This window comes from Nyctereutes procyonoides, unplaced genomic scaffold (genome assembly GCF_905146905.1).
Source record: "Nyctereutes procyonoides isolate TBG_1078 unplaced genomic scaffold, NYPRO_anot_genome, whole genome shotgun sequence".
NCBI classification, from domain to species: Eukaryota; Metazoa; Chordata; class Mammalia; order Carnivora; family Canidae; genus Nyctereutes; species Nyctereutes procyonoides.
Genome location: NW_026575153.1, coordinates 27,838 through 54,637, shown reverse-complemented (window position 1 = coordinate 54,637; position 26,800 = coordinate 27,838). Strand labels below are relative to the sequence as shown.

The 26,800-nt window shown below is 34.3% G+C and overlaps 1 protein-coding gene across 1 annotated transcript in view; it reads right to left on the bottom strand.

Annotated features, from left to right (window-relative positions):
* Window positions 1-26,800, bottom strand: part of STPG2 (sperm tail PG-rich repeat containing 2) — a gene marked incomplete at its 5' end in the record, with an annotated part of 297,860 nt that overhangs the window by 249,143 nt on the left and 21,917 nt on the right. The window lies entirely within an intron of this gene.

Genomic DNA, 26,800 nt, shown 5'->3' with positions numbered 1-26,800 from the left:
ATTACATGTGCTTATAAACAATTCCCTCATAACATTACAAAAGAGCTATCATACCATTCTCTGATTCAACTCTCTTCTCAAAGAAGCCCTAATAATAACAGAAAAAATATTTATTCCACAATATGCCTGCCCTATATTACCTTCATGAACAATCTAAATAGCTCAGAAGCTGATCATAAATGTATATAAGAATTTAATAAATGATAAATAAACATCACAAGCCAACAGATTATTCAAGATGGACTTCTGTTTGAATTATCCAGGAGCACAGATACTCTTTTCTCTCTATACTTGAACAAGAGACTGTGAAGCTATTTAGTGCAATAGCTATTTGCCATCATTAGTAAAAGTTTTATCTGTGAACAAAACAAGTACAGAGGAAGTTCTCAGAAGTGAAAGAGAGAAACTAGGTCCGGGAGCCTAAGACAGTATCTGAGACAGACTTGCTCTAAAATGTACCAATGAATTCCCTTGCTATTTAAATTAAGACAGATTGGAGTTCAGTTCACTGTCACCTGATATGCCTACCAAAAAGAGTATGTACCTATAAGGAGTATGCAAAGTAAACAAATATATATTTGAATAATTCCATCCAACAATATAGATAAAACTGAGACTTCCTCATCACCAATCTTTCATCTTGACGACCCTGAGTTACTTTGCCTAAATAATTGCCCCCGATATCTAGGCTATTTCTGCTACTGAATCACAGCAAGGCAAAGGAATTTAAATACAGATGCACTCAAATACATACATACATACATACATATGCACTCAGAAAAAAAAGTTAGTTATGACATTGACTTATACTACCATACAGTTTAAGTTGTACATTTTTATAGCTGTAACTTTATCAGTATGAGTGAATTTACAAATACATGTAACAATGCTTTCATTTGAATATCTATCTGCAGTTTAGTAAACTACTGTACTATAGTACATTTTGTGAGTAAAGAGAAGTTGATATGTCTTTCATTTTATTTCATGTTGCTACTGGATTATGCTATAACTAAAACATAACTCAACAATTTGATGCCTCAGAATCTCCAGCTACTTAGAAGTAAAACAATATGCATTTGAATATTTGAATATATCTGTCAGGTGATCCCTAGGTGGCTCAGTGGTTTGGTGCCTGCCTTCAGCTCAGGGCATGATCCTGGAGTCCTGGGATCGAGTCCCATGTCGGGCTCCTTGCATGGAACCTGCTTCTGCTACTGCCTATGTCTCTGCCTCTCTCTCTCTCTGTCTCTCATGAATAAATAAACTCTTTTTAAAAAAATGAATATATCTATCAAAATAAAGTTTGCTTTATGTAGCAAAAATATACTGTCAGACGCCTGGGTAACTCAGTGGTTGAGCATCTGCTTTCAGCTCAAGTCATGGTCCTGGGGTCCTGGGATTGAGTCCCACATCAGGTTCCCTGCACGGAGCACGCTTCTCCTTCTGCCTATGTCTCTGCCTCTTTCTCTGTGTCTCTCATGAATAAATAAAATCTTTAATATATATATATATATATATATATATATATATATATATATATATATATATATATATATATATATTTTATAATATAACCAAACATCACCTATGTAAATATTTAAATGATTTAGTGGCTAACAATTTTTCAAAATTACACAATTTGGTGAAAAATGTAATCCAACTAGATTCTCACAAAAGGTAAATTGAGTATGGATATATAATGTCTTAATACAGAAGCTATTTGTCAAAATTTAAAGAGAGAACCACACTTTAATATTTACCCCATTTTAAAAAAGAGCTTATGTCATATTCCTTCACTCATATCTAAATAGGAAATAGATCTTCATCTGTAGGAACATCGATATAACACAACAGAAATGGCAGTAAATATATCCCCTTTCTTCTAGACCAACTATTAATGTTACCATTCATGAGTCAGGAAGATGTAATATCCATAAATCACTTTCACTATCAAGTAAATAACAAGTACCCAAATTGCCTAATTCATTCTCTCTACCTATAATTGTACAAGTGAGTGTTTTATTTATTCAGAAGTTTATTATTTCTGACAATCAATATCAGTTATATCAGTTCTTTTTATCAAATGTATGATATATATTCAGAAACATGAGGAAATCACATTATTCTTTTAACAGTTTAGCATTTACAGATGTCAGAAGGCTCAAGATTCAAATATGGCCTCATCAATAACAGCAACACATCGAAGAAATGTTTCCTTCTCACCTCTTTCCATTTTAGGAATCTAAGCAATCAATCTAGTTCATGGAGTTAAACATTCTCCTCATATAAAAACCTATATAATAGATTGAAATTGTTTGGTTATCATACAAAATGGGGTGAGGATTTTTTTTTCCAGAAGGCAACTGGACACTATATTCAACAAATGCTTCATAAAACCTGAATTCCACAATGAAAACCCTGAAGAAATTACTTTGGTCTGCAGTAAACTTATAGCAGAATTACTGGGATAGCTCCTATGATATTCAATTTTAAAGAAATTTTTAGGGATGCCTGGGTGGCTCAGCAGTTGAGCATCTGCCTTTGGCTCAGGGCGTAATCCCAACTCTGGGATCGAGCACCACATCAGGCTCTTTGTGTGGAGCCTGTTTCTCCATCTGCCTGTGTCTCTGCCTCTCTCTCTCTGTCATGAATTAATAAATAAAATCTTTTAAAAAAAAGAGAAAAAGAAAGAAAATTTTAATCCACTGAGTAGCTGGATCAAACACAGTAATTTAGCTATTAAACTTTGAATAGTGTTGTTTATTATTACACATCTAAAACCAGAAAGCCTATTCTTTGGATATTAAAGTAAGTTAATATCTTAAATTGTCTTTCAGCCAATAATATCAAAAAGATTCAGCTCCTTCATAAACATTTTGGAGCAAGAAAAGAGGATTATTTTTTAAAGGAGGACATTACCAATATATAAAATAAAATACATTCAACAACTTGTTTTATATCTTGAAAGCACTGCAGATAATGTATTATTTGTATATACTATTTTGGCACAAAGCTAGAAGTAAATATTTTGTAAATATAGAGACGTCCCCCTTCCCTAGAGACAGTCAAAGTAGTAAAGACAAAAATGCCTACCTCCCCTATCTGGGGTAAAATTACTACACTCCAGGTAAATGAAGATAATCTCTTTCTCTGAAAGTGAGAATGGAGCAGGTTTGCCTTGCTGGCAGCTCTCATATAAGATCAGTCTACCAATGTCAGGGTTTCTCTCCTGACATTTGGAGGATAATGCATCCCCATGTGTGTACAATACATACTTAGCCCCACTAGCTTCACTCTATGGAGATAGGAGATTAGGGAGCAGAGCCAGGATGACACCTTTGCTGTATTAAACTGTCTAAATCCATTTACTTGTTGTCTCCTTAGAGGCCGAATCTATGAAGCTATAGCAAGGCAACCTACAGCTGCCACCACACCTCTGCTTAGAAACTGCTTAACTACTTGACACTAGCTCCACCACTTAGTAGTACTGTGATGCTGGACAAGCTACTTAATCTCTATCTCATGTGATCTCAAAGTGTATATAATAACAATTTCTGCAAAAGACCGTTGTAAAGTGAATGCTATATGAAAAGCAGGTAGTTACCACACCTGAAAAAAATATGATGGTTACTATTGATATTATTATTAACATTATTTATTTGTTCACTCATTCACTTATTTGAATCGTATAAAAAACTTTTTATACTTATTCCCAGATTTATTACTATGTTCCACAGTTAATACAGTCAGTACAAGTAGTATTAGAATTTTTTCCACTTGTCCCTTCTTATACATTAAAAATAGAACACATATTTTTTTCTATAACTTTGTCTTTTATTTTGCATATTTTTATCTTTATCAACATATACCTTATATTATTGTAGCCATAGTTTATAATAAATATTATATGTTTTTAAGTGTTTAATGTCTTTCTGTGTTTCTGTCGTTTTTATTATTTTAATGAGTGTAGATTAATTCACCAAAATGATATCATCTAAATCATTCCCTTATTTTGGAGCATTTGTTGCATCTGTTTCTTAAATTATTATAACTATAATGGACATCTGGTTTTATAACTTTTAGCATATTATATATCATTTTTTTTATAAATTAATTTTTATTGTTCAATTTACCAACATACAGAATAACACCCAGTGCTCATCCCGTCAAGTGTCCCCTCCGTGCCCGTCACCCATTCACCCCCACCCCCCGTCCTCCTCCCCTTCCACCACCCCTAGTTCATTTCCCAGAGTTAGAAGTCTTTATGTTCTGTGTCCCTTTCTGATATCTCCCACACATTTCTTCTCCCTTCCCTTATATTCCCCTTCACTATTATTTATATTCCCCAAATGAGTGAGAACATACACTGTTTGTCCTTCTCCGATTGACTTACTTCACTCAGCATAATACCCTCCAGTTCCATCCACGTTGAAGCAAATGGTGGGTATTTGTCGTTTCTAATGGCTGAGTAATATTCCATTGTATACATAAACCACATCTTCTTTATCCATTCATCTTTCGATGGACACCGAGGCTCCTTCCACAGTTTGGCTATTGTGGACATGGCTGCTAGAAACATCGGGGTGCAGGTGCCCCGGCGTTTCATTGCATCTGAATCTTCGGGGTAAATCCCTAACAGTGCAATTGCTGGGTCGTAGGGCAGGTCTATTTTTAATTCTTTGAGGAACCTCCACACAGTTTTCCAGAGTGGCTGCACCAGTTCACATTCCCACCAACAGTGTAAGAGGGTTCCCTTTTCTCCGCATCCTCTCCAACATTTGTTGTTTCCTGCCTTATTAATTTTCCCCATTCTCACTGGTGTGAGGTGGTATCTCATTGTGGTTTTGATTTAGAACACATATTTAAAAATTATTTCTCCTACCTCTCCCTAGTTCACTCAGAGAATCTAATATGCTGATTCTAATTCAACTAATATATACTGGTTATACATACACAATAATCACTATGCTAGAATTTTCATATTTTATAGTATTGATGTATATGTAGTACTCACAAAATACCCTAGCAATGTTCCTAACACTGTTAGTTCAAAAAATACCTTGGATGATGTAAAAATAACATTGAAATTAATAATAAAATACAAAACAAAATTGACAATGCATAGCTTAAAGCATTCTTTTCTTTGTTATAGGTACACTGCAAATAAATTTCAAATAAAATTTGGAGACAGACCACATAAATCACTGCCTACAACAAAGAATATCAACTTCTAGAATAAAGGAAAAGAAGAGGAATATCAGAACCAATGACAAAGCTCCTTCAAACAATATAAATCTCTCTCCTTAGGTATATGCTCCTCTACAGAATTTTGATTTTTATTTTGCAGGTGCTGGATGTTGTGTATGTGTATTCTGATATGCTCTTTTCTCCTACCTCTCACTGAAAAACACTGCCCCAAAAGATAATTCACTGATATTGATTTGCCTGTTATAACTTTTTAGATTATTTTATTAAAATATAATTAATGATAGGGATGCCTGGGTGGCATAGTCAGTTAAGCATCTAACTCTTGATTTCAGCTCAGGTCATGATCTCAGGGTTGTAAGGCTAAGCTCTGCATCAGGCTCTGAGCTGAGTGTGGAGACTGCTTAATATTCTCTCTTTCCCTCTGTCCCTTCCCCCACTCCCGATATATTCTCTCTCTCTCTCTCTCTCTCTCTCTCTCTATATATATATATATATATATATATATATATATATATATAATATATATATGTGTGTGTGTGTCTATGTAATTGATGATGAAAATATCTTCACCTTCATTTCTTTAAAAGATTTTATTTATTTGAGAGAGAATACAGAGTGAGAGAGAGCAGGAGCTGAGGGGAGAAGGAGAGGGAGAGAGAGAAGCGTATTCCCCACTGAGTAGGGAGCCCAATGCAGGGCTGGATTCCAGGTCTCTGGGATCATGACTTGAGGAAAACACAAACACTTAACTGACTGAGCCACCAAGGCACTCCTTTCACCTTCATTTTTTGAAGGATATTTCCTGTGGTTATAAAATGCTAAGTTGGCAGCTATTTTCTTCTGTAATTTTAAAAATACTATTCCATTGTCTCTAACTTCCCATCATTTCTGTAATAATCATCTGCAGATTATTTTTATTCCTTTGAAAGTACTGTCTTTTTCTCTGACCATTTTTAATTCCTTGTTTGTATCTAGTTTTCAGCAATTTTAACATAGTGTCTTGATGTGATTTACTTTGTGTTTATTCTTCCCGAAGTTTGTAGAGATTCTTTAATCTGTAGGTTGATGTCTTTTGTCACTTTTGGTAAATGCTCATCCAGTAACTTTTCATATACTGTATCAACCCATTCTCTTTTTTCTTTCCTAGGATTCCAATTACACATATGTTTCATATACCTCTTGTACTCTTTTCTGTACCTTCCATCCTCTTATTGTTTTTCAGTCTGAATATTTTCTACTGAACTAGCCCCCAAGTTTACTAATCCTCTCTTCTGCTCTAGGTTTAGTAAAATGACAGAGTCCTCTTAGTTCTAATCTTCTATCAAACCTATCAATTGAGATCTTAATTTCATGCATTTTATGTTTAGTGCTAAAATCTCCATTTGATTTTTTTTAATAAACCTGGTTTTCTTTTAAATCTCCAGCACATGGGATCCCTGGGTGGCGCAGCGGTTTGGCGCCTGCCTTTGGCCCAGAGCGCGATCCTGGAGACCCGGGATCGAATCCCGCGTCGGGCTCCTGGTGCATGGAGCCTGCTTCTCCCTCTGCCTGTGTCTCTGCCTCTCTCTCTCTCTCTGTGTGTGTGACTATCATAAATAAATAAAAATTTAAAAAAATTTTTTTAAATAATAAATAAATAAATCTCCAGCACATTCCTTACTCTTGAACATATTAATTACAATTATTTTGAAGGCTGAAAAGTCAAATATCTTGATCAACTAAAGGGTCTGAGATCCTCTTGGATTGTAATTGAATGCTAAACATTATTTGTAGGAAAACGTATAAACTGAATGATGTTATCTTCCACTAGAAAGGATTTACCATTCTTGGGTCTTGCAGTTAAATAGACACATATCAGGGATCCCTGGGTGGCTAAGCAGTTTAGTGCCTGCCTTCAGCCCAGGGTGTGATCCTGGAGTCCTAGGATCAAGTCCATGTCAGACTCCCTGCCTGGAGCCTGCTTCTCCCTCTGCCTGTGTCTCTGCCTCTCTCTCTGAGTCTCTCATGAATAAATAAATAAAATATTTTTTAAAAAATAGACACAGATCATCTTGGGCCAATCAGGGAATGAGAGATTTTGATGCTGAGTTTAAATTTTGGGGGAAGCTAATCTATTTCCTATTTGCCCTTATTCTTGAAAATCTGTTTTCCAGGGCCCTCTTACTACTCCTTCTAAGTATATTTCATCACTATTTTCTGTCCCCCTACCACATGAGAATGCCAAATCTAGTTTATGGTTTTTAGATGCCTCTTCCTATGTGGATGCTTGGCTTCCTACTTGCACATCTTAGAAACCAACAAATGCCTCAGATAGAAAAGCACCACAGAATGCCAGGATTGCTTATCTGCAGTTTCCTTTACTCAGTACTCTAATCTTTTCAAGCCTTGACTACCTTGGTATTCCTAAATTTCAATTTTTCATTTCCCTAACCTTTGAGACTGATGAACGATTTGTACCAGCCATTTCTGCATAATATCTCAGCCTTTCTTCCTATGCCACTTACAAATCAAAAGATGCCTTGATGGAAAAAGTTCCAGAAAATGTCAGGTTAACCTCAATGCATTTCTCTTTCTCTATGAAATCTCTATCCCTTAAGTCCCATCTTCTTTGGTTATTCTCCGCTGCCTTCAGCTATTTGGCAACCATATAATTCATCTATTCTATAATTGTTCTCAGCAGGACATTTGGGTTGATAACAAGCTACTCCAATATAGCCAGAAACAGAAGTATTCACTGTGCCTTTTAAGACTGAAGTATGTGCCTCCATTGTATATTAAATGAGAAGAAAAAATGAGTCATTTAATAATAAAACCCAATGTCAATAATACGAATGTATTCTGTAGATTATGAAAAGAAGCCCCTCTATCTTTTAGAACATCACTTAAAGTTTTATATTTTTCTTGAGAGTTTAATTATAAAGTTTGAAACCTTTGGGAGCACCTGTAAAATCTTCAAGCAAGAAAGACTATACAATTTTAAAAGGTATTAAAGAAACAAATGAATGGTAAAGCATCCAAATAATCTAACATGAGAAAACTGAAAGTAAAGACAAAAAACTCAGAGAATTTAATCTATAAGACAGAAGTCTTTTAAGTTTTTCTTCAAATTTATACAACCTTAATCTCATAAATAGTGACTGTTTCTGGCTCATGTCTTTAATCACAATTGAAAATGTCAATGTTTGTTTCCATATGAGCATTTGATGCAAATTCAAGTGAGAAGATGCTTCTTAAATGTAATTTTAAAAATTTGTAGAGATCTCAGAACCATTGAAACAAATGTTGACATTGACTATGTGTGATTTTTGACATTAAAAGTACTTATGGGTATTTCAAAGTTTACGTCTTTGCCTAAAACTGCCATTTCAAACTAGTCAATCCTCATGTTCACTGCTGACAGTATAATGTTGAAAGACATTTAATATAAGAGTTGCAAATGCCAGTATTATCTAAAAAAGGTCACTATAATTTTAAAAGGCATAGGTAAAAAATCTATTCTCATTCCCAATTACAAGGTCACTGTGTGTTTAAAGAAAGGATACAACTGTACCTTATTAACTAAAAATATTTCTATTAAAATCTATATATATATATTAAAACATACAACTTTGTGATATGTATGGTCATAGAATTTTTGCTACTAACCATTTGCTAACATGTTAAAGATTCTCTGATCTAGTTATTTAATCAACAAACAAAATAATGTTATTAATAACATCAAAGACCCTACATACAGTCAAGGTTCTCAGCTTGTTCACATGACGCCTGGGGAGTCCATTACATCCTTTCAGTGAATCTTCAACATCAAATCATTTTCATAGCATTACTGTCTTAGTCTGTTTAGGTTAGTATCACAAATTACCATAAACGGAGGGAGGTTTAAACAACAGAAGTGTATTTGCCACAGCTATGGAGACTATGAAGTCCAAGATTTGATGTATGACAAAGATCCACTTCCTAGTTCATAGACAACCATTTTCTCACTGTGTCTACACTTAGTGGAAGGGATAAAGGAGCTGACTATGGTCTCTTTCATAAGGGTTAAAAATCCCATTCATGAGGGCTCTATCCTCATATCCTTATCACCTTCCAAAGGCCTCACCTCCCAATGGCATCATATTGGATATTAGGTATCAACATGAATTTGGGGGAGATACATTCACTCTAAAAATACTAAGATTCTATTTGCCTATTGACTCTCACTCTCCTGAATATATGAATATATGACTATATATGAATATATGCTAATATTTTAAATAATCCTCAAGTTTAATTTTTAATATAACAAGTATCAATAAATATAACCCACCTAAATAAAAGTCTTTGGCTAGTAATCCTAAAATTTGTATGGAACTACAAAAAAACAAAAGCAATCCTGAAAAAGTAGGACAAGGGCGGGAGATATCACAATTCCTGATTTCAAGATACCCAACAAAGCTATAGTAATCAAAAGATTATGGCACTAACATAAAAATAGATGCGTAGATCAATGGCATAGAATAGAGAGCCCAGAAGTAAAACCACACTTATAGAGTCAATTTATCTACAACAAAAAAGGCAAAAATATCAATAGGGAAAAGACACTCTGCTCAACAAACGATGCTGGGAAAACTGAACAGCCACATGCAAAAGAATGAAACTGGATCACTTTCTTGGACCATACACAAACTCAAAATGGAGTGAGTGAGACCTGAAAGTAGTAGGCTCCCTAAAAGAAAACCTAGGCAGTAATTTCTTGTACCTCAGCCATGGCAACTTTTTTCTGATGTATATCCTCAGGCACGGGAAACAAAAGCACAAAAAAAAAAAAAAAAAAAAAAAAAAAAAAAAAAAAAAAAAAACTACTAGGACTACACAAAACTAGAAAGCTTTTGCATAGCAAAGGAAACCATCAACAAAATGAAAAGGCAACGTAGTGAATGAGAGAAAATATTTGTAAATGATATCGAATAAGGTAATATCCAAAATATATAAAGAACTCATACAACTCAAAACCAAATAAAACCCCCAAATAACCTAATTTAAAAATAGGCAGAGTATTTTAATAGACATTTTTCCAAAGAAGACATACAGATGGCCAACACAAACATAAAAAGATGCTCAACATCACTAATTATCAGAGAAGTGCAAATTAAAACCACAATTAAGGATCACCTCATACCAATCAGAATGGCTACTATCAAAAAGACAAGCAATAACAACTGTTGATAAAGATGTAGGGAAAAAGGAATGTACGTTTCCTGAGCATGCATATTGGTGTAGCCACTGTGAAAAACTGTATGCAGAAGTTCTTTGAAAAAATAAAAACAGAAATACCATACAATGTAGTAATTGTACTACTGGATATTTACCCCCCAAAAAATTAAAATACCAATTCAAAAAGATATATGCATCCCTATGTTTATTGTAGCATTATTTGCAATAGCCAAGATATGGAAGCAACCGAAGTATCCATCAATAGATAAATGGATAAAGAAGATGTGTACACACACACACACACACACACACACAATGGCATATTACTCAACCATAAAAAAGAATGAAATCTTGCCATTTGCAACAACATGGATAGACCTAAAAGATATGCTAAGTGAAACAAGTCAGAGAAAGGTAATTACTAAATGATTTCACTTATATGTGGAATCTAAAAAACAAACAAGCAAACAAACATACACATACATACCCACACAAAAACTTTCACATAAATACAGAGAACAAACTGGTGGTTGTCAGAGGGGAGGAGAGTAGGGGGATAAACAAAATAGGTAAAGGAGATTAAAAGGTGCAAACTTCCAGTTATAAAATGAGTCACAGGGATGAAAAGTGCAGCACAAGGAATATAGTCAACAATAATTTTGTAATAACTTTGTGTGATGACAGATGGCTAAGAACACTTAACATGGTGAGCACTGCATAATATATAGAATTGTCAAATTACTATGTTGAATACCTAAAAGTAATATAATATTGTATGTCAACTTTACTTCAACATAAATATATAAAATATAAGATATTTAATATCTTTGATATAAAATATAAGATATTTAATATATATAAAACAAAAAGGTTCTTTAGATTTCACAATCATTTAACACTATAAAGAGGTCCAAGAAATTTGAGAGCCACTGCCTCACAATCTAAGTGATAAACAAAGAGAAAAAAATAAACAAAAATAAGTGTTGCTGTATCTACAGAACTATTTTTTAAAATATCACACAAGATAAAAATAGTAAAAAAAAGTTATATTTTATTGATAAATCCTCAATATCTAGGAGTACCAATAAAATATAAAACTTAAATCAAAAATATTAAATGTTAATATTAACATACTAATATTAAATATTCCTACTCTCAGAGGAAGTTATGGAATGAACTAACTACATCATCCCAAATCTCATTTATGGAAACCTTAACACCAGTATGACTATTTTTGGAGACAGGGCCTTTAAAGAGGTAATTAAGGCCATAAGAATAGGGCCCTGATCCAATAGGACTGGTGTCCTTATTAGCAGAGGAAGAGATACCAGGGATGCACATGTACAAAGAAAAGATTCTTTAAGGACACAGCAATAAGATGAACATCTGTAAGCCAAGGATAGACCTCTCAGAAGACAACAAATCTGCTAACCCTTGTTTTTGGACTTTTAGCCTCCAAAACTGTGAGAAAATAAATTTCTGTTATTTTAGCCATCCATTCTACTTTTTTGTTATGGCTGCTCTAGCAAACTAATACACAGGACTAAAACTTTTCATATTATTCTAATGACCTTTTGTAACTTTTAGTTATTTCAGTGAGAATCATAATGGCAGAAGAAAGACATTGTCTGAGTGCCACACAGCATACTCCTAATTCTTTTATTCCCTTTGCTCCCTTCAAAAATTAAAACTTAATACAACAGTTTCCTTGAAATAAATTTTATCTCAGATTTAGAGCTTAAAGGTCATTTCAAACATGACCCTTAAAAATCTTTGTTTCTCTCCTCAATTGTAAAGCAAGTTAATCGCTGTGAAGAAAAAAAAAAAAACTCATGAAGAAAACATATAATTCTTAACAAAAAGTAGGCCACTGTGTTTCTAAGTATATCCTCGTCTGAATCACTGGGCAAAGAATATCTTCTAAGAATGCCCTTCTAAAGGAAAAACTAGTCCACAATTATTATCACTATTAGTACATTTAGAAGCTCTCATAATATATTTCTCTTAGAGATTTCGGTAAAAGAAACTCAATTCATCACTACCTAGCTGTTCAAATTCAGGGAAAAAATTAATTCCTAGAATAACTAAGTATTCCAAATCTCCAGCTTCCAGACTTCTAAATAAAGAACACTAGATTTAAAAACTGCTTCAGGGATCCCTGGGTGGCTCAGCAGTTTAGTGCCTGCCTTTGGCCCAGGGCATGATCCTGGGGTCCCAGGATCAAGTCCCACATCAGGCTCCCAGCATGCAGCCTGCTTCTCCCTCTGCCTGTGTCTCTGACTCTCTCTCTCTCTCTCTCTCTCTCTCTCTCTCTCTCTCTCTCTGTCTCTCATGAATAAATAAAATCTTTAAAAATAAAAAATTAAATAAAATTAAATTAAAATAAAATAAAATACTGCTTCATACGATTCTATGAAGAGTAACCATTTCATAAAAGTTTTCCTGATTCAATGTTCTGAGTATGTAGGTAGCCTACATTTGCAGTGACTCTGAACATTCATGAACAAAGACATCTCAGTAGATAAAAAGAGAAGGAGTGCAGAAACAAATGTGCACAGTCAATATCTCCCCATCACTTACACCCAGGATATTACAACAAATGTAATTAATCTGCCCTTACAAAAGTGCTTGCTGCCATTGAAGAAAACACTCTCTTTAAAGATGCATTAAATGCTAAATTTACACATTTTAAGATCAAACATTATCTTCCTGTTCTTTAAATCAAGTAGACAAATTAAATATACAAACTTCTTCTTTTAATATCTTAAATTTAAAATTTAGTATCACATGTTACCAAGTACAATCTTATTTGAACTTAATCTGGGTAAATGGAAGGAAATCTTTATGATATACAAGTATCAATAATAACTATATCTATTACATATTAGTTTCCACTAAAGGCTTTCAATATACTCTTAGAGTCAAATAATCTGAATGAAAATTTGTCAAGTTATGCCTAATTTATAACTCAATCATATCCTAGTTTTCACAGATATTAATGTTACATTTAAATGATTTCCCTCTCCTCCAAAATAATAGTTTTGCATAAACTGTTTACAAATATGAATCAATATTTGATATATCATCATTACTCAAAACATTTTGCTCACACCTATTACGTAAATGTGGATATGTACCCTGTATAGAATGACTTTGCATGTCCTCCAGGTAGGCCCAGAGGGCAATGTTGGCAATAATGACCCATCTGTTCACTACTGGCAACTAAGAAACTTCTAATGAAGACGAATGTGGGTCACCCTGTACAAGCAGCTGCAGGGTGTTAATGAATCCACCTAATGGTCACTACCTGCCACTCTTCACTGATTGATGACCCAGAAGGTTTAGTTTGAAGAGCAAAGATGAGTATTTCACATCCTCATTAGTCTTATCAGGACATTGCTTTCACTTTCTCTTACATACTCACTCTTTACTACTTTCCTTCATCAATTCTTAGAAAACATTACTATTATTTATTAGACTCCACTTTTTAAAATAACCTTGCTAGCACTTTTGAGAAGTTAATTCCTCCTAAATTCCTTGACTGATGAAATCACAAGATATCACTTTCATATTGTGATGTGGCAATGCTATATTATACATGAGACAAAAATGTTAATATTTTCCTAAAGCATAAAAATCTTAAGGTAAATCTATATATGACTTACTTATCAATGTTAATCTCTCTAAAATGTTACTTTAAAAAATATTGCTGTCATTATCTACTCTGAAATATAATTATTTTACCTCAGATTGCAAAAAGAAGGTTCACTTATAGAGATGAATCCTGAAATATTTATATACCCATTAAAAAAATTCATAGAGATGGCATTTCACTTTCTGAAAGATAGATGACATTCAAAAAATCATAATTTATTCAATTATTTTTCAGAATAAAATTTGTATTATGTTATACCTAAACTCAAATAAAATTTAATACAACCATTCTATGAGGCCAGTATTACCCTGATACTGAGATCAGATAAAGACACCCCCAAAAAAGAACTATGGCTAGTATCTCTGATGAATAAAAATGCAAAAATCTTCAACAAAATACTAACCCAACTGAATCCAACAATACATTACAAAAATCATTCACCACAAACAAGTGGAATTTATTCCTGGGATGCAAGAGTGGTTCAATAGTCACAAATCAAGCAACAGGATACCTCACATCAGTAAGAGGATGATCAATTCCACAGATCCAGAAGAATCATTTGACAAAGTACAACATCCATTCATGATAAAAACCCTCAACAAAGTAGGTCTAGAGGTAACATATTTCAACATAATAAAGGCCTTATATGAAAAATTCACAACTAACATCATACTCAATGGGGAAAATCGAGAGGTCTTCCTCTTCAGTCAAGAACAAGAATGTCCACTCTCACCACTTTTATTCAACATAGTACTAGAAGTCCTAGCCACAGAAATTAGACAACAGAATGAAATAAAAGGCATCCAAATCAGCAAAGAAGCAAAACTTTCATGATTTACAGGTGATCCAATATTCTATATAGAAAATCCTAAAAATTCCACCAAAAAACTACTGGAACTGATCAATGAATTCAGGAAAGTCACAGGATATAAAATCAATGTACAGAAATTTGTTGCTTTTCTATACACTAATAATGAAACAACAAAGAAATTAAGAAACAGTCCCATTTACAACTACACCAAAAAATAAGATAACTAGGAATAAATTTACCGAAGAGGTAAAAGATCTGTACTCTGAAAACTATACTGATAAAAGCAATTGAAGGTGACACAAAGAAAGGGAAAGACATTCCATGCTCATGGATAGGAAGAACAAATACTGTTAAAATATCTATACTACCCAAAGCAACCTACAGATTTAATGCAATCCCAATCAAAATACAAACAGCATTTTTCAAAGAACTGGAATGAATACCCTTAAAATTTGTAAGAAAAAGACCATAAAGACTCCAAATAGCCAAAGCAATCTAGAAAAAAAGACAAAAACAAAACTGGAGGTATGACAACCCAAGACTTCAGGTTGTATTAAAAAACTGTAGTAATCAAAACAATACGGTACAGGCACAAAACAGACACAAAGATCAACAGAAAACCCAGAAATAAACCCAAAATTATATGGTCAATTAATCTTCGACAAAGCAGAATAGGATATACAATGGGAAAAAGTCTCTTCAATAAATGGTGCTGGATGGGGACCCCTGAATGGCTCAGCAGTTTAGCACCTGCCTTCGGCCCAAGGTGTGATCCTGGAGTTCCAGGATTGAGTCCCACATCAGGCTCCCGGCACGGAGCCTGCTTCTCCCTAGGCCTGTGTCTCTGCCTCTGTGTGTGTGTGTGTGTCTCTCATGAATAAATAAATAAAAATCTTTTTAAAAAATTAAAAAATAAAATAAATGGTATTAGAAAAACTGGACAGCTATCTGCCAAAAAAAAAAATGAAACTGGACTATTTTCTTATACAATACACAAAAACAATCCCAAAGTGGATGAAAGATCTAAGCGTGAGACCTGAAACCATAAAAATCCTAGAAGAGAACACAACCATAGCAACATTTTTCAGGTTATGTCTTTTGAGGCAAAGGAAACAAAAACAAAAATTAATGACTGGGACTAGATCAAAATAAAAATATTTTGCACAGCAAAACAATCAACAAAACTAAAATGCAACCTATGGATTGGGAGAAGATATTTGTAAATGGTTATCTGATAAGGGGTTATTAGTATCCTAAGTATATAAAAAAAACTAATACTCAATACTCAAAAAACAAATAATCCAATAAAATGGGAAGAAGATATGAACAGACACTTCTGAAAAGAAGAAATATAGATAGCCAAAAGACACATGAAAAGATGCTCAACATCACATCAGCAGGAAAATGTAAATCAAAGCTGCAATGAGATACCACCTCCCACCTATCAGAATGGCTAAAATCAACAATACAAGAAACAACAGGTATTGGCGAAGACGTGGAGAAAAAAGAACCATCATGCACTGTTGGTGGGAACACAAACTGGTATAGCCAACCTGGAAACTAATATGGAGATGGAGGTTTCTTAAAAAGTTAAAAATAGAACCACTCTGTGATCCAGTAATTTCACTATTGGGTATTTATCCAAAAAATACAAAAACACTAATTCAAAGGGATACATACACCTCTATGTTTACTGACGCATTATTTACAATAGCCAAATTATGGAAACAGCCCAAATGTCCATCAACAGATGAGTAGACATCAGGGAAATACAAATCAAAACCACAGTGAGATACCACCTCACACCAGTGAGAATGGTGAGAAAATTAACAAGACAGGAAACAACAAATGTTGGAGAGGATGTGGAGAAAGGGGAATACTCTTCTTGCACTGTTGGTGGGAATGTGAACTGGTACAGCCACTCTGGAAAACTGTGGAGGTTCCTCAAAGAGTTAAAAATTGAGCTACCCTACGACCCAGCAAATGCACTACTGGGGATTTACCCCAAAGATACAGATGCAGTGAAACGTCTGGACACCTGCACCCCGATGTTTCTAGCAGCAATGTCCCCAATAGCCAAACTGTGGAAGGAGCCTCGGTGTCCATCAAAAGATGAATGGATAAAGAAGATGTGGTCTGTGTATACAATGCAATATTATTCAGCCATTAGAAACGACAAATACCCACCATTTGCTTCAATGTGGATGGAACTGGAGGGTATTATGCTGAGTGAAGTAAGTCAATCGGAGAAGGACAATCATTATATGGTCTCATTCACTTGGGGAATATAAAAAATAGTGAAAGGGAATAAAGAGGAAAGGAGAGGAAATGAGTGGGAAATATCAGAGAGGGTGACAGAACATGAGAGACTCCTAACTCTGGGAAATGAACAAGGGGTAGTGGAAAGGAAGGTGGGCAGGGGGTTGGGGTGACTGGGTGACAGGCACTGAGGGGGGCACTTGGCAGGATGAGGACTGGGTGATATGCTATATGTTGGCAAATTAAACTCCAATAAAAAAATTATTTGCAACTTACAAAAAAAATAGATGAGTAGACAAAGAAGATGTGGTGGGTGGATAAATACGTATATATCCATACATACACATACATATAATGGAATATTACTCAGCCATAAAAAAGAACGAAATCTTGTCATTTGCAATGACTTGGATAAAGCTAGACAGTATACTAAACAAAATCAGTCAGAGAAAGACAAATATCACTTGATTTCACTCGTATGTGGAATTTAAGAAATGAAACAAATGAATAAAGGAAAAAAAGAGAGACACAAACCAAGAAACAGACTCTTAACTGTAGAGAACAAGCTGATGGTTACTAGAGGGGAGGTGGGTAGAGGGATGGGTAAAATAGGTAAAGGAGATTAAGAGTACACTTATTATGATGAGCACTGAGAAATGTACAGAATTGCTGAATCCCTATATTGTACACCTGAAATTAACATAACTGTATGTTAACTATACTGGAATTCAAATAAAATATTTAATTTTAAAAAGAATAAAAGAAATAATTGTTAAAGATGATCCTCTGATACAAATCCTGAAAATGGACTTACAGAAAGGATCAAAAGTGTGTGTTCTGAAAACACCATAGGAATGTGAGATGTTAACAAGGGAAACTGGGTGAGGGGGAAACTACTATCCTTGCAACTCTACTCTAAATCTAATTCTATTCTAAAATAAAGAATTAATTATTTAAAAATCTAATACATCTATAATTTGTTTCTTAGGAAAATTTTTACATATAAAAGTAAATATACAACTGAAAAATGAAAGTACACAACTTTTAAAAATTTACATTTTCATATAAATAAAACTATTAGAAATACTATTTAATATAAAGTAATTGTTTATGTTTGAAGGAGTTTCTACACTTTATAAACAATATCATTATTGTTTCACTTTCTATATAGATGTTTAAAACAATCTATTGTTGCTTAAGTCACAAATAGACTATTTACTCTTACAGCAAATGAGTTCACTAGAGTCAGAAGATTGACCTTCACTGAAATTACCTGGCAATACTTAACAGATAATGTAAATGGGAATATGCTGCACACAACATATACATACACTACCCCAACAGCTACTCTTAGAGTGAAAAGGTGTTCCTTTTAGGCTGACAAATCTAAAATATTCAGTAAAAAATTCAATGTGAATTTTTTTTAAGAAAAAGAATAGGACCATTCAAATAATTTAAAATTAGGCCAAGTCAAAGTATAATTCTAAATACAGCAAAAACATAATCACATTTTGAAATACAGCAGTTCGGTTCATATAAAGGTAGTGATGTAGCTATCACAATTTCTATCCTCAAAAACAGTATACAAAGATGAAGTACATGTCAGGCTGCTTCCTTCACTCAAATAATCTTAGAGTGTTACATTAGAAAAGTAAATATGGATTTCTTCAAAAAGAAACAATTAATATATGTAACATCTTAAATGCAGTAAGATAATGTTTTTACATGCATTATCTCATTTCTTATACAATTCTGTGAAGGAAGAATTTTCATAACTCTCATTTTATAAATCAAAAAGCTCAGAGAAATTAAGTTACTGTTTAACATCCACATCTAGGGATCCCTGGGTGGTGCAGTGGTTTGGCGCCTGCCTTTGGAGACCCGGGATCGAATCCCACGTCAGGCTTCCAGTGCATGGAGCCTGCTTCTCCCTCTGCCTGTGTCTCTGCCTCTCTCTCTCTGTGTGTGACTATCATAAATAAATAAAAATTAAGGGATCCCTGGTGGCGCAGCGGTTTGGCCCAGGGCGTGATCCTGGAGATCCGGATCGAATCCCACATCGGGCTCCCGGTGCATGGAGCCTGCTTCTCCCTCTGCCTCTGTCTCTGCGCCTCTCTCTCTCTCTCTCTGTGACTATCATAAATAAATAAATTTAAAAAATAAAAAATAAAAAAATAAAATAAAATAAAAATTTAAAAAATCCACATCTAATACTAACAGAGCATAATTTCACATTCATATTTTCTAATTCATAATCCTCATGCCCTTTTTTTTTCCATACTTCAAAGATGAAAGCAAGATCTACTTGGTTTACACTTTAACACATATCTTGTTTTACAAGTAACACATCATTTACCAAGGGGTCATGTATTCAACTAGAATGGATATATGAAACAAAGTCTAAACATCAGACAAAAGCAAAAGTTATCTATGAGTAAGTATAAGAAATAGCTCATAGGCAAAAAATTAAGATTGTGGGGTTTTTTCATAGTCAAATATTTGAGATCTTCATTTACCTACTGTTTGCTTATATTTTATTTCCTAACCTAACAAAGTTTTAAACTTTGAGTGATCTAAACCACACATAATCCTTCCAAAAAAAAGAAAACCAGGAAACTTCAGGCTCTCTACTAAAAATCACAAGTTTAAAGGCAGGTTTAGTGTGTGATCAAATTGACAGGGTTGAGAGTGTTGTAGATGCAGAAAGTGTAAACAGGGCAGGATATCAAAACAGTCAAGGTAGAGTGCCTAGGGGGCTCAGTTGGTTAAGCATCTGCCTTTTGCTCAGGATGTGATCGCAGGGATCCAGCGCTGTATCAGGTTCCCTTCTCAGCAGAGCCTGCTTCTCCCTCTCTTCCTCTGACCCTCCTCCCTGCTTGTGTGTGCATGCTCTCTCTGTCTCAAATAAATAAAATTTTAAAAAAGAAAAGAAACAGCCAAGGCAGTTGACTAAGAGCAATCTACTCTTGCCAAAAATCTTTTCCTGGCCTAAAATGGCTTTGAATGGCCCACTTAGACTTGCTTTTGCTGTTGCTCTGCAATACCTGCAAGGTGCCTCCTAATACCAGACACTACAGCCCTCTGTAACACCAACCTCTGCCCTCTTCTCTAACTAGGGTAAGACATGAGATTTAGTGATGGAATGTACAATGTCAAGAGTGCACCAGGAATGAAGGTCCGTCCTGATATATGTGGGATTCCAGTTTAGTTACAGTCAGATATTCTGGTATATTTCTGTTCTAACGGATTTGTGGTAACAGACTATCTGATGGATTTACAGACCAAGGAAGTATACTTTCTTAGAGCTGACACTAATGACAGAAAGCCATTAATGACTGAGAAGAATTGCAGAAATTTTCATTTTGTTTCTATAATTTCAGAAGAAAATTGAAACCTTTGTTTTCCTAGGATAACCTTCTAATGATGCACAGAAATCTCAAGTCATTATAAACTACATTGTTTCTAGATAAACCACTGAATCTGTATATTTACAATTATTTGCAATCCCAAAAGACCCAAGGAATCTTAAATATCTTCCAATTACTAACTAAAGAGGGTGAGATGTATCATGGCTCAGAGATTTTATGCACAAGAGCATATACACAGATAAAAATGCACGTATAGCAAGCTATCAGCAAAGGAGGTCCATTCCAAATAATAAAACAGGACTTGGAAACATTGCAAAAGACATTTGTGTGTTTGTGCTTTTCAAAAAAGGAGGAGGTGAAGGGCAAATTCAGTAAAATGATACATAGTCTGACTTGAAAGACAATGCTACATAGTCAGGCCCCTCTTTAAAACATGCAGCCCTTAGTGCATAAAAATGGGCCCCAACTTGTTCACTCTATTATGATTTCTGTTCTGACTCTGCCTCAACTGCCTCTTACTATGTTTACCAACCTAATATTGATCTTCCTAGATTCTGTACTGTTTCCTCTCTTTCCTACTTATAATCTAACCTCACTCTTCATATCTGATAATCAGCTAGCTTTGAACCTTCCCTGCCCTCCTTACCTGCATTTCAGATGCTGCCTTGGCCACCTTTATGCCTTTACCCTGGTTGTCAAGGCAGCAGCTCAGCTCCAAGAGAAGGACCACATTAGTGGTTGCAAAGTTCTTAGAGCAGATAATGTATGGAAGTGAATGGTGTTCTGTGATGATGCTCAGATATTCTGGCTGCTGAGATAAGATGTCAACATAGAGGTAAGGGTTCCAAATTAAAAACTAAAGGCATTAAATTAAAAACAAAAAGAGGAACTACCATACTTATCAAATTCTAAGTCTCTTGGTGATACTTTAATCTGTGGGGTCAGTTTTGAATATCAGTATATGCTGAACTATTCTCTAATAGTGATCCCCGAATTACAACATCTTCAAAGCCAGAAGATATAGCCTTTTTTGTAGTATAAGATAGCTATCGTCCACTGAGATTCCTTTCCTTGAGATATGCATGAGGCAAGGGAAAGTGACAGATATAAGGTAATAAGTTCTCTTGTGAAAACTTGATCTTTCTTCAAGAACAAAAATCTAAAGAAGGCTGTCATTTATTAAAATCCTAGAATAATAATGCACTGGAAATAACCATGAGAATTTTTGGAGAGTCTTGACTTAACTTCATAGGATCTATTATTCTGACAAGGTATCACATTTTATTAAAAGCTCAAGCTAAAGATGTGGCTAAACACTTAATTTTGTCTAGGGGTATGACTTGTGGTCATGGGACATGACTTCTCTTCCCTACATCCTTTCCAGGAGAACCAGATTCTTTGGAAGTCAACATTTTCAAATCTTAAAAACATTTCAATCTTGAGGATGGCTAGAAAGCAAAAAGCTCCTCTAATGCATAACATAAAATAAGGGAGGCAGAATAGGAATCAAAACTTAGGATCTATACAGAATCAGAGAATAAGCTGATGATTGTCAGATGGGATGAGCAAAATGGGTGAATGGAAGGAATAAGCCACAGGACTAAAAGGCACAGCATAAGGAAATGTAGTCATTGATACTATATTAGCTTTGTATGAGGACAGATGGTAGCTACACTTGCAGTAAGTACAGTACAATGTATAAACTTATGGAATCACTATATCACACATCTGAAATTAATGTACATTGTATGTCAACTACACTCAAATTTAAAAAAAAATACGTATGCCTTGGTCTTTATTGACTTAAGACAGGAAGCAAAAAGAGAAATTAATTAATTCAGTTCAAGATCTAACAAACCAGGTCACAGCAAATAGCTTAGTTCAATAGGAGCCATGGTAAGTAGAGTAGATACTAAAAGCCATTACCCAGGAGAGAGTCAAGCATTTAGAATTGAGAAGCACTGTCAAATAGGAGGAGACACAATTATGAGAAACTTATAAGGACAATTCAGCTATCCTTAACAGCATACCAGGAAACCCAACAATGAGGCCACTGGAGACTAAGGTAAAACCCTTGCAAACTATCTTGTACCCTAGTGCCTCAGAGAATTTCTCCAGCATCTACTTCCTACCTCCAATTTGACTCCGCTTTCTATATTAAGGTACGTCCATCCCATCACAAGCAATCAAGCCAGATTCTGTAACTACCATACAGATCTGCCTCCAGTGCCTCCAGTGCCTCCAGATCTGATTTACCTTAAAGGGAAAGTCAGAAAACTGCTAGACCCAGATTTTCAGCATTTATCTGGAATATTAAAGAAATTTGTATCCGGTCACCCTTCTGCCCCTCTCTCCCTTATTTATGTCTACCCTTAACACTGCCAAACATTTCCTAAAAAAGTAATTTAATCAGGTGACTCCCTGATAATCTCTTCATTGACTTCTTTTTGCCTATACAGAAAAGTGTACAGTTCATAGATTGGCATTACAAAGCCATTCTTCTATCTCAATCCAAACAATACCCTGAATAAATCTATTTCATCTCTATTGCCACAATTACTATTTTTTTCCACTCTTGCCCCCTCCATTCTAAGGTCCCTCCAGCAGAAATATTGTGTTACTCCCCTATGTAAAACCCTTCATTGCCCTAAGAACAAAATCTAAATTTCCTACCAAGGCCTATAAAGCTGTACCTAATCTGGTCTCTCCCTACTGCCCAAATATCATCTTGTACCATTTATTCTCCTTTCTCAATGAACTCCAGCCCCAGTGGCCTTGTTTCAACTTCTCATTCCCATCTCAGAAAACTCGCACATGCAACAATGACTCCTGAACACTGAAAATTGAAAAAAAAAACAGTGATCTTTGAATTTAAATCCTGGTAGAAATATAACTTTAGAATTAACTATTACAAAATATTTAAAGACATCAGAATTGCTCCTTTCCAAATCTTTGATATAAATATTACATTGATAAAAATTTCCCTTTACTGTAAACAGGACAAGCTGATATTTAGTGAAGTTTAACCCTTTTATTCATAGGAATTCTTAGAAAATATGAAATAATAATCTGTTATAAGAAAAATATCCAACATTGACAAGTAGAAAAAGATAGTGGGAAAATAATACTGAAAAGCAAATGTTTGTAGTGTATTTAATTTAAATATCAGATTTTTTTAATCATTCATCAAATATACAGTGTTACCAAGGACTGTTCCAAGAAGTGGAGATACCATAGTGAACAATAAAACAAAAATCTTTGCCCTCCCACAACTTATATTCCAGTAAGCTATATATTATACAATTTACATAGACTATAATGTAATTTACAAATATACCCATTTTAAATGTACATTCCAATGAGTTTTAACAAATCATTAATTCTATAACCATTAAACCATAAAGCCATAATCAAGATATAGAATGTTTCTATCACACCCCAAAATTACCTTGTACTACTTTCCAAACATCTTTCCATCCCAGGCCATAGATAACAGCTGACTTCTTTTCTATTATAGATTGGATTTGTCCTTTCTAGAGTTTTATATAAATGGAAGCATACAATGTTTTTAAAAATATCTGGATTCTTGTACTCAGAAGAATGTTTTTGAGACTTACTATGAGGTTTTGTGAGTCAGTCATTCTCTGAGTAGTTCCTTCTATTGCTGAGTAGCATTACATTGCATGAATATCCACTTATTTTTGTTCACCTTTTGATGAACATTTGAGTTGTTTCCAGTTTAGGGAATTTCATAATAATGAATAAATCTGCTATGAAAATAGGTTTATAAGTGTCTGAATATATGTGTTCAATAAGCAGATATCTAGACATGGAGTTGCTAAATTTTTTATTTTTTATGTGCTAGGATATTGAAATGCAATTTATTTTTGTATATTGACCCAGGATTAAGTGAGCTACACTCACTTACCAGTTCTAGTAGCTTTGTTGTAGGCATTCATAATATTTTATTTCATTAAAGAAAAAAGGGAAAACAAGAGAACAATTCTGTAGTTAGGTTGATTATGGGTGTTAAAACTATCAAAACAACACATATGATCAATCATAATCAATGGTTATCACACTTTTCATGTTCCTTTTAAATATATTTTGTTTCAGTATAAAAGCAAAATAATTTGGAAAAAAAAAGACAAAATAATTTGGGGGCAAGGGTAAGCAATAATGAACTTAAATGAACACAGAAACAACTAAAAAACTGGTAGAAGTATATCAATTTGACTGAGTTAAGTTAAATGAATGTTTACTAGTCAGATACAATCCAAAAGAAAAATTTTACATGTACTTTGACTTTAAACTTATTATATTCTTATTATTATGGAAAATAATACATTGAGTATCATGTATTTGTCACTATAAGAAACACCATTGTAAGCATATCTCCTACACTGTTGAAATCAATTCTCACAACAAACTATGAGATACTCCTCATTTTAAAGATGAGCATTGAAACAAATAATTTAAGGGCCTACAAACTGGTAAATGTCGGAGCAGAACTCAAACCCAAGTCTGACTTCCATAAAGTCCATGCTATAGTTTTTCAGTGTTTGCCACTTTAAACCAAAAAGAGGCAGAAAAGGCATGTTTTAAAAATATAGTATCAAGGAAAAACTCTACTTTTTTATATAATATTAAGAAGAAGAATTTAACAAATCAAAAAACCTGTAAGTCCACAATAAAAGTAATATATTTCATTTTTAAAAGAACATAATTAAAGACAGATATGCAACACCATCCAAGCTCTCATACTTGAAACCAAATATTTAAATAAAGACTTCTCACTTTACCCAAAATTCAATACTTAAATAGAAACTTGCCATAATCAATCTTCAAGTGCATACAAGCAAAAAATATGCCTTGCACAAATTGGGCAGAGGATTTAGCATGGGCCACAGTCTTATCTCAGCTGTTGTGCTGATGGTTTTGTTTAAAGTGCAGTGCATTCCTGCAATGACCTTATCTTCCCACCTCTCAGGCCTCCCTTGCTCTCCAGGCTCACTACTTCACCCATCCTAGATTTTGCTTCTAGCAAATGGCTGAGGATATAATCAACCCAGACAATTTAGATACTTCTGGTATCTATAACACACCATTTCACTGTTTATTGACATTACAGGACACGTTTTTTATAAAATAAAAAGTTACACGTGATATAGAGCAGAACCATTATTGACTACACACAAACTTACTAATGAGCTCAATATATATTTTTTTAATTAAGTAATTGATGTTTTTAATGCCTTTTAGAAATCTGTGTGTGATTGGAATATAGATGTTTAAGTGTGTTTTATTTGGGAAACTGACATAGGATATTGCATGAACTGGATGCATTATTTTTGGTCCTTAAAATAACAGAATACAGGTTCCTGCTACCTAAAATTTTCTATCCAATATGTTTTCAAGAATGGATTAGACTGATTGATTGGTTTTATAACTTCAGGTGGTTTTTGGGTGGTTTTTGTGATTTTTTTTAAGTTTTTATTTAAATTCTAGTTAGTTAATATAACAGGGTAATATTAGTGATTGATCACTTACATATAACACCCAGTACTCATCACAAGTGCACTTCTTAATACCCATCACCCACTCACCTCCCCTCCAGCAACTCTATTTGTTCTCTATGGTTAAAAGTCTCTTATGGTTTGCCTCCCTTTCTTTTTTTTCCCGTTCCCGTATGTTCATCTGTTATGTTTCTCAAATTCTACATAAGTGAAATCATATGGTATTTGTCTTTCTTTGACTTCTTCTTCTAGCATAATGCACTCTAGGTCCATCCACATCATCGCAAATAGTAAGATTTCATTCTCTCTGATGGCTGAGTAATGTTCTGTTGTATATATACCACATTTTCTTTATCCATACATCAATTAATGTCATTTAGCAGTAGATTCAACTTAAAAACAAAAGGGGGTTCTGTAAAATAAACTATCAAAAAAAACAACTTGAAAATTTTTTCTACATTTTTCTACTTAAAAATGACTACTACAGTTTATATGGAATCTGGACATTTCCAGCTTACATTAAAATCCCTCCATTCTTTCCATCTTCAAGGTTCTCTCGGTACTCATTAAAACAATCTCACTGGCCAGCTAGATTACTCTGACAGCTACTCAAAAGTTATGTTTTCTACTTCAACTCAAAATGTCCTCATTTGCTACCGGCCATCAATCTGTTGCCCAGTATTTCCTTTAAGAGCTAGCTCGGGGCAGCCTGGGTGACTCAGCGGTTTAGCGCTGCCTTCGGCCCAGGATGTGATCCTGGAGACCGGGGATTGAGTCCCTGCATGGA